This window comes from Lonchura striata, chromosome 3 (assembly GCF_050655825.1).
Source record: "Lonchura striata isolate lonStrDom1 chromosome 3, ASM5065582v1, whole genome shotgun sequence".
NCBI classification, from domain to species: domain Eukaryota; kingdom Metazoa; phylum Chordata; class Aves; order Passeriformes; family Estrildidae; genus Lonchura; species Lonchura striata.
In genome coordinates, this window is record NC_140705.1 from 50,576,505 (window position 1) to 50,586,255 (window position 9,751).

The 9,751-nt window shown below is 43.8% G+C and overlaps 1 protein-coding gene across 3 annotated transcripts in view; it reads left to right on the plus strand.

The window, feature by feature from the left end:
• The first annotated feature begins 8,602 nt into the window (after window positions 1-8,602).
• PKIB (cAMP-dependent protein kinase inhibitor beta) overlaps window positions 8,603-9,751 on the plus strand; it is a 53,327-nt gene continuing 52,178 nt past the window's right edge. The window contains exons 1-2 of one of the 3 annotated variants that reach the window (XM_021547108.3): window positions 9,057-9,180; window positions 9,676-9,745. The gene's annotated coding sequence lies outside the window, so the exon portion shown is untranslated. Of the gene's footprint in view, window positions 8,757-9,026; window positions 9,181-9,675; window positions 9,746-9,751 lie in introns of those variants that run through there. The other 2 variants (XM_021547107.2, XM_021547106.3) reach the window with 2 other exon arrangements.

Here is a 9,751-nt window from a genome sequence, read left to right on the forward strand (position 1 = left end):
GGATTCCTGTAATACCAGTTCTCCAATCACCTTGTGATGACATGCACTTAATTCTCCCCAGTGCCGTTTCTTTTGTCTTTTGTCTGTCTACTGATTTCTGTCTCATTTGTCACTGATGCATCTTGGTGCTTGTTTGCTCTTCCAGGTGTTGCAGCCACTGAGAGTCCTGTTTATGTCCTTTTAAAAGCTCCAGCTCCTTTACACACTGCTTACTAAAGAGTATTTGCTACTCAACAAAAATCTGAGTAACAACCTGGTTTTTTCCAGATGAAAGCTGGGTACCTTAACATGCCACGTGTTTAGCTGGGACTGCCATCTGAAAAGAGCAGTTCTTCTAAGCCTATTCCCAGAGCTGGGAATTTATAGTTGAAAGAGAAATTATTATTTGCTTTACTTAAAAAAATAATTGAGACAATAATATTGTAAAACACTTACAGAAGCATCAAGTACATTATAAATAGTATGAGAAGACCTCAGAGATGTCACTGCAGCCTGTAGATCCATGACATAAACAAATGAACAAGAGGAATGCAGTGAACCTGGCCCTTGTAGACTGTGAAAACTGAAGATTATTCTTTTTACTAAACAATTCTTTTTTCTCTCTCTCTTTTTTTTTTTTTTTTTTTTTTTCCTCAGTTTACTGCCCTTTTAGCACTTTTCCTCAGTAAGTACAGCCTATTCTGGACATTTGACAAGACTGCTCCTGGTAGGAAAATTTCCTAACATTTTCTACCTGGGACTGGTTCATATCCCTATCCCATATGATCCTTTTATCTGTCTGCTATGGTGTGCAGAGGAGAGATAGCTCAGAAAAAGTGAAAATGTTCAGCCCAGGAATTCATACAGTTTCTGACATTACTGCAGCAGCTGGTACTAGCAGCTCTGAGCAGCTGAACTGACCTTAGTTGTAAAGAAACACCTTGCAGACAGCCACACAAGTAAATGTCTTCTAACTTCCTTGTACTTTCCAATAGAATGAGGAAGAAATTAATATAAATGTATAAAGAACTGGTGCATTTAGTCCAGAATTCAATACCCCAGAGATCAGGAACTGTGTGAATCTTCCAACTGAACTAACTTGCTATGAAATTTCTGTCACCAGAGGTTCAGAGGTCACTGAGTAGACAAGACAAAATCATGAACACCAGAGATTGTTAAGAAACTATTTCACAAAACAAGAGCAATTTTCATTGTTTTTCTCTCTGCTATAAAGGCAACAGACAGCAATTTTCTAGTGCCTGTATCGTGCCTTTTCTGAGCCTCATGCTGCAAAACTCAGCAATTAGGACACAGGTAATGGCCTGGCAACCTTTTTGCACTGCTTCAGTTGCACTAGGAGCTTGGATCTGTGTGACAAAAGGAGTCAGTGCCTTCTCTCTAAATGCCAATGCATAAACCATCACCCCAGCAAAACCATGTCTGACCACACTCCAGCTGGTGACACACAGCTCTACCAAGTCAGCCCAGGTCTTGACCCACACAATTAAGCACATGTTGATGGTTGCAGTGGAGCAGAGCTTAAGTGGAGACCATGCTTTCATGATAATCCTCTGGCAATATTCCCTAGTGCCTGTGGCCCACCCTATGCTCCGTTTCTGCTCCAGGATCCAGCATAAACCCACAGCCATTTGTGGGAGGTGATGCACCTTTTCATGGAGCTAAAAGTGACCATCTGTGAAGTAGGCAGAAGAAATCCTTAAACTCAGTGTTGTTGCCAGCACAGTCATATAAGGAAAGCACAGTCTCAGCTGCCTTTTTGTTGTAATATCACAATATGTGTCAGGCCTGGAGGATGTTTCACAAAGCTCTGGAAAGGCTCATGAACACATCCACTTTGGGTCTTCTGAGCATCTGTGTGATGCTGCTTCTCTTCAGAAGCCCAGACATATTTGACACCCTACCTTGCCTTTTTTGTCTTTTGGGAAATGTACTTACAGCTCTGTTGAGCTTTGGTTCATTACTTCAAACAAAATCTTTGTCTAATTATTGACCTGAAAAGGAAATATTTCATCCCCAGAAGGGTGAAACAGAAATATAGACTGGGGAATGACTGCAAGCACATTGCATTTTCCCTTTTTTTCTTTTGATATCATCTGTTTTTCCTTATTTCATATTTTCACCTGAGTTAGCTGATGCTGTGTAAATTAGGCTGTTGATTTCAGAGACATTCCTTTACTTAGTGTGATGCTTTGTGAAATTGTCAGCTAAGCATTAATCATCATATAGCCTGTCATTTTGTCTGTGTCTGACATATATTAAATTGCACCTCAGGATATACACATCTGTCTGTGACAGTCATTTGTTAATTGAATGTGACTTTTAATGAACTTTTCACCCAGCAGGCTATTCCAGGGATTTATGAACAAATGTATTTGTTACAAGTGCTTCTGTAATTTTTGGAAGTGAACAGCGAACAACAGTGTCGTGACTTCCTGGCAGCTGCTGCAGCACACCGAGCTGCGTGTCTTGCCCATTAATCCCCACAGGCATCAGATTCACCAAAGTTATGTCTGACTTTGTAAATGCAGATTCCTAATGGCAGGTGTTTCATAGCTACTCTCAAATGCCTCTCCTGAACACGGCCATGCATCACACCAGCCATCTCAGCGAGGTGCCCACTCAGTGGCAGTGTCACCAGCCAGACTGGGCTTCCTTCTTCTCCATCCTTTGAAGAGCAGACTGCTGTCAGTGGCATGGTGCCTGTGCTGTTGGCGAGGCTGCCCATGTGCCTGTGGTCCCCATGGCACTGACTTGGGAGTAGCTCACTTTCCCTTGGAAACCAGAAACAGCCTTCAAAGAGGAACACAAGTTTTTCATACAAAACAAGTGAGGATGACCAAAATGGTAGGACACCAATCCACTGTGTGTATATCTGGGATGCAAAAAACAACTTTATAGTGGGAAAAACCCTTTCCTTATTCTTTTGGTTCTGTTTATAATAGGGATTTGATTGTAACAACTAGTTCAAGAGATGCTTCTTTCTTTAGCTCAATTTCTGATTGCCATTGTATATATTTCTTTGGAAAAACTGGAGATCAAACACAGAACAGGATGAGGGAAGCTTTGGAAATTAGCTATGTATACAGAGACTTGGCAAAAGCATTAACAGATGCAAAAGAAAACTAAAAAAAAATTAAATAATCTAAATGAAGGCAACACACAATATGAATATGAAAAGAGAACAGTTTGGAAATGGAAATCCAGCACACTTGGAATTAATGTAGACTCTTTCTAGGCCTGGCGTGATTCATGCAGTGCCAACAGACTGTACAATTTGCATCAGTATCTGTGTTTCAATACAATTTTGTAACCAGGCTATTTAAATCCTCTAAGGCTTTTATGAATTCATGTGCGAGCCTGGACATGAGGAGGGGCAGGAGACAGAAGCTGGATATCTGCAAGGCACATCACACATGTAACCTGCCAGAGCCAACTCCGGGCTGAAAAAGCAGCATCTCTGTTCAAACCCTGGCTTTGTCATTCCGATACGAACACGCATTTCAGCTGCAGATCCTTTGGGCGATGCAATCTCCCTTGTCCTTAGAGCTGTCAGTTCTGCTTGAGGTCGCAGCAAGGCATGGCGCTTAATGCCGTATCACAGCCGACAGTTCCCATGTATTTGGATGCATGCATGTAATCAATCTCATGAGTCAGAAGCTTGATCAGAACCACTTCACTGTTCCTTTCAGCTTCTGTGGAGCTCACTCTTGCTTTGTGCTAATTCAGAGGCCAGCATGTTGGAGGCCCTGTCCTGCTTTGGATCAATGTGGGGGTATGATGGTAACAAGAACAAGATCCTGTCATTTAGAGTAATTGTGCTATGCAAATTAGGGAGGGCTCCATGCAGTGCTCTTGCTGCAAGCATTTTAATGCAAATATTAGTAAATGAGTTAAAAAAAAAACAAACTAGTATTCCTAGTGAACACCTTTCTCAACTAACATTCTCTCTGAGAAGATTTCTGAATGTCTCCAGAGTCTGAGCTTTCCTCAAGAAAAAAACACAGGTATTAAAGCTGCAAGAAGCTGAGACACAGGCGATGCACTTGCTTTTCTGTTTCTGTACCCTATTATAAGCCTTGTCATTTATTAGAGGCCTCATATATATGAAGAACTAGGAATGTCAATTTTTGTGTTTAATTGCACCTGATAAATCTTTCTCCCACAATTTGCACTTTTTTACCCATTTATGATGTTTGTTTCTACATTATTCTCTGATTATGTGGGCAAAGTGTCATTTAGTAATGAGTGGCATAGAACAAGTACTTCTTTTTATTTGTTTCCAACAGTGACTAAGGATTTCATTCAGTGACTCTTTTCTTGTTTTGTGAGACAGAAGTTGAATCTGGATGACTTTCCTTAATATTCTGTGATGGGCCTTTAAGTAGTTATTGATCCTTTTAATCTCAAGATAGTTGAGACTCCTTATAAAGGTCTTCACAGTTCTTTCCAGAAAGACCTAGACAGAAGTATTAATGAAATATAAAAGTTTATATAAAATGGATCGTTTACATATGAAGGAGCTTGATGAAGCCTCCAGGAGATGGGAAGAGGCACAGCTTCCTCATAAGAAATATACAATATACATAAGAATCATACAAATATACAATAGAATCATACAATTATACAATAGAATCATACAGGATCACAGAATCATTTAGGTTGCAAAAGACAATTGATATCATCGAGTCAGCCATTAACCCAGCCCTGCCATGTGCACCACTAAACTGTGTCCATAAGCACCACATCTACACATTTTTAAAACACCTCCAAGGGATAGGGACACAGCCACTTCCATGGGCAGCTTCTTCCAATGCTGAACAACCCTTTTGGTGAAGGAAGTTTTCCTGATATCTAATCTAAATCTTACTGGTGCAGCTTGGGACCATTTCCTCTCATCCTACTGCTTGTTACCTGGGAGAACAGATCAAACTCCACCTGGCCACACCCTCTTTTCAGGTAGCTGTAGAGAATTATAAGGTCCCCCTAAGCCTCTTTTTCTCCAAGCTGAACAACTCCAGCTCCTTCAGCTGCTCCTCATAGGATACGTGCTCCAGATCTTTACCAGCTCCATTGCCCTTCTCTGGACACACTCTAGCACCTCAATGTTTTTCTTGTAGTGAGGGGCCCAAAACTGAACACAGAATTGGAGGTGTGACCTCACCAGTGCTGAGCACAGGGATACAACCTTGGTGCTGCTGGCCACACTACTGCTGACACAGGCTTGGATGGTATTAATTCAGTGTTATTCATATGCCAAGTGATACTGGTTTTTAGGTTATTTTTAAGTGGATTGTCTGGAGCACTTCTCAAGATTTTGTCAGGAGATCTTCTCAAGATTTTCTATTTGTCTATTTGGCTGAGTTCAAAAAGTATTTGAATGGCAAATTTACCTTAAACTTAGTGGGACAGTTGTTCAATGCCTGACCTCTCAATATGCTTCAAGGTGAATAGGACTCAGGCAAGCTGATTTTATTATCCATTTTCCTTAAATGAGCTTTTTTCCCTCCTTCCAATTATTCATTATGGAATAACTCTGCAGATCTGATTTTGTAAAGAAAATGGATGGATATGAATGTCTCCAAGCTCTTTGGTAGAGAAATTGCAAGGAAAGAGTTGCATTAGCATCTCTTTCATGAACTTTTTTGTGATCCTCCTACTCCTTGATAATACCTTGGCTTTGCTTCCTAGTTCTTGTGGTCTAAGGTTTTATGAGTAACTTTTATACTTGCCTTTAACAAGCTGTTCTACAAATTCTTCATTTATATTTTTAAGTCTAATTTGTTTAAGTTTTAGATCTGTGTAAGCTCCCTTGTTTGCACATAACTTCTGCTTCTGGAAAAATATCTTTTATCTGCAGATAAGATCTATTTAAAATCTCTTCTATTTAAAATCTTATTTGTCTAAGAATCTTTTTTTTTTTCTTTTACCAAGGAATATTGATTTTTTGCACCTCTTAAGTTGATGCTTTTAAGGAGTCCAAAATGTCAGCTTTCTAAAATCAGTACTCTAGCAGAAGAGAGAGAGTTCAGATGCCTTTACTGTTGCAAGATTCTGCCTCCAGCTTAAAAGGCAGCCTCAGCCTCTGATGCATTGCTTCATCCAGTACCACAGCTGCTCAGATCCTATGAAAACCCAGCTCGGCAAAGCTCTATCCCCAGGGAAGGGCCATTGGCAGGAATGCCCTACCCAGTGAGGCAGCCTACAGAGAAGGATGGTGCTCCTGCAGCTCCCCACTGCTCCCCCCCTGTAAAACCCTTCCCCTCCTGGCAGTACTGCCAGTGCCTGCTGCAGAGAGCAAAACAGTCATAAAAGTCTGAATTTTGTCTTTGTTTAATTTTTACTCTGTTTATGTCCTGTTTATCTTTAAAATTTTAGATGCCAAGTGGAACATGGAACATGGTCACAGGACTAGCAAGTTCTGGGGCACTGACTTCATTCCCTGTCTCCTTGGCACCACAGTAAACCATAATTTCCTTCATAAATTTCACAACTGGAATTCAAAAGTAGTAATCTACAGTATTTTCCTCACTGGCTTGTTTCCTGTGACAGCATTTGATCTCATTAGAAGCCTCTTTGGGAGTCTGAAACTCCCAGCAATACGTACAATAAAATATAAAGAAAGACAGGTTTGGCATGAATAGTATTAAAGTAGACTACAACTTTTTCCTAATCCTCCAGATATTTGAAAATATAAGAACTGAACAGAGCTACAACATGAAAATACTCCCAGCAAGTCTTACAAATACAAAATCTCTTTTTCAAGTACAAGAAAGGGGAAATTGAAATAAAGAAATAGCAGTTTTTAATAAATAAATGAAAGAGAAACCAAGTTGTGGCTCTGAGTAGGGAAACTCCACATTTCTGTCAAGGTATGCCCACAGCAGTTGATCCCAGCTGCTTCAAAGCAGTTTTCCATTGCTGAACACCATTAAGGTATCTGATTCACTCCTTGCAGAAAGGATTTTTCTTTCAGTGCCACATTGGGAACACACACGTCCCTGAAGAACTCGTTGTCATGGAGTAATCATCTCACTCATAGGCAGCAGTGGTTCCTCCAGGCGTCCACGCTGGATCTGATTCAGAGCAGGTGTCGGCAGTGCTCCACTCCAAACCCCACACATGAAGTCCCACCTGCACATGGCACATGCCAGCTGCATCAGGAAAGCTGAGGAACATCTCCTACTAGCTCAGAACTCCTGCCACTGCCTCAGCCTGAAAGAACACACAGGTTGGGCTCTTCCTCAGAAGACATACAGGTGAGCTGGAAGGATGTCAAGGTCTTCACGTTACCCAGCTAAGTCCAGGACAGGACCTTGGCACTAATACCCATGTATTCTCCTTAGCTCATGTGTTCTCACACAAACAAAGCCCCGAAGGTGACCAGCACACTGAATTTCAGTTTCTGCTGAATGTAAATCTATAGTGCAAATGCTAACTTTGTGAGAGAATAACTGCAGAATCATTCTTCCTTGTAACCTGGAAAAGGAAAGACACCTACCAGTTATTTTTGTCATTAAGCTAAAAATAGTAGTCATAAGAGAATTTTTTGAGAAATCAAGCCATCTGCACAAATAATGAAATAAATTGCAAAGAAACTAATCACTAAAGAAGATACAGCAAATTATATTCTAAGAAAAATATTTTAGAGGGAGTATTGGCAGGACTCCAAACCACAGCTCTTGTACTTTGAGAGGACATTTGGAAAGCTCTAATAAAAGTGCAGCATTCAACCAATTCTAAGCCATCACCTGAGTTATTTGGTGTTTAAAGTTCCCATTGTAAATAGGATTACTTTAACAACATGGCTTAAATAATGTTAAAAATAAATCCTAAGTATTCTAGGTCATGCCAGAAATATGCAAGAAATAAAACCAAGGGATTTTAGGCTCATGAAAGCCAACCTCATTTTCAAAATGGAATAAAATTCTAATCCTCTGTTTCTCTTCATTTGTTATCATAAATAAATATTATAAAAAGTTTGACATGGTTTGTAGTGTAAACACTGAAAAAGCACAGGTAAAATACCCACCTTTGTCTGCATTTGTCCAGTTCTCAGAATATGAATGGAAAGTTTCTGAGTATAAATGGAAAACCTCTGTGCAGATTCCCTTTTCATTTGGCTCTGACTGGTTATAGGGAAATGGCTGGATGAAGTCTCATATATATGTATATAGATATATAGATTGTAGTGTGATTTTCAAAACTGTTTAAAGAGATTTCAAAATAGAGAGTCCTTTTGGTACAATTAAAAATATAAAAAACAACCAACAAATCTATGCTATGCTCAAAATGTCTAGGTCTTTTAAAAAGCTTTCAAAGCCAGTTTGGTATAATGTAGTAGAATATGCCTGAAGATGTTAATTTTATGTTTCCACTGAACAGTCTTTACGATAGAGAACTTGCAGAGCTCTTCACAGGGCACCATTTTAAGCAGAAAACGGCAAAGACTGCTGATTCCAGGCCAAGGCTGGATTTTTCCAAACTCCTGCATGAAGCCCCATGTCCCAGAGGCCAGCAGCCTTGACAGAGGTGTGCAGCTGCACCACGGCCTCTCCCTGTGCGACTGCAAGTTATCAAGGCTCGGAGCCAAAAAGGGTCACATCTGGCTACATCCAGGTGCCAACTTTTTGTCACACGCTCGCTGCTTGCGTCGGGCAGGAGTGGGAGGATGTCCTGTGTCATTTTGCTGGTGCAGTTTGAGGGACTGCAGCCAAAAAGAGGAGAAAGAAAAGGGAGTAAAGTCAGCAAAGCTCCAGGTAAGAGCTGCTTTCCCTATTGTTTTTAGGGCACCAGGACCTGCTCTTTCCCCCCACATCAGTTTGCAGCGGGACAGGGACCCTCGGCAGCTGCGTCCCTCCGCGCTGGCTACCGGGGAGGGGTGTCCCAGCCAGGTCCCCTCTCCCGGCGGCAGCGGCAGCCCGAGCCGGCCGGCGCTCGGTGTTCCGGGGAACGGTGCCCCACGCCGGCCGCCTCCAGCCCTGGCAGCCCCAGGGGCGCGGCCCTCCCACGCCGCTCCCGCCGGGACGGGCTGCGGGGCCGGGCCGCCGGGGGGGCGGGCACGGCATCCCGGCGCCTCCCGGCGCGGCTCCCCGGCACCGCATCCCGCGGCATCCCGCCGGCCCCGGGCAGCCCGCGGCTCCCGGCGCAGCGCCATCCGAGGGCAGCGACCTGCGGCGCCGGGTGAGGCGGCGGCGGGCGGGCAGCCGGGCCGGGCGGGGGGCGAGAGGCGCGGGGGGGTCCCGCTCCGCCCGGGCCGTGGCTGCCGGGGCCGGCTGCCGGCCGGGAACATCCCGCAGGAGCGGCGGGGTGGCGGGAGGAGCCCTGCGCCCGCAAACCGGAGCGTTCCCGGCGGCGCGGAGTGCCCGGGTACCGTGCGCGTCCCGCCCGGCCCTGGGCAGCCTTCGGGCAGCGAAGGGGACGGGGAGAAGTTTGGAGCAGAGGGCGGGCGGCCCGGCAGCTCCGGGCGAGGAGCGGTGAAGCTGCCGGGCAGGGCGGTCCTGGGGACACGGTGTCCCGTGCCCGGCCGCCGCGTCCCGGGCGTTCTTCGGGATGGGTCACGGGCCATCTGCTTTTGCCTCCCTGCCCTGGATGCTTCCGGACTGACCAGGTTTAATGTTTCTTAGCGACAGGTATTGTTTACCTTTAGGGGAAGCCACTAATCGCTGTCATACACAGGGTGCCTCTCATCGGGAAGGAAAGTGAAATGACTTTTTCTTCGGCAGAAAAGCAATCAGAAGTGCGGCAGGTGTGA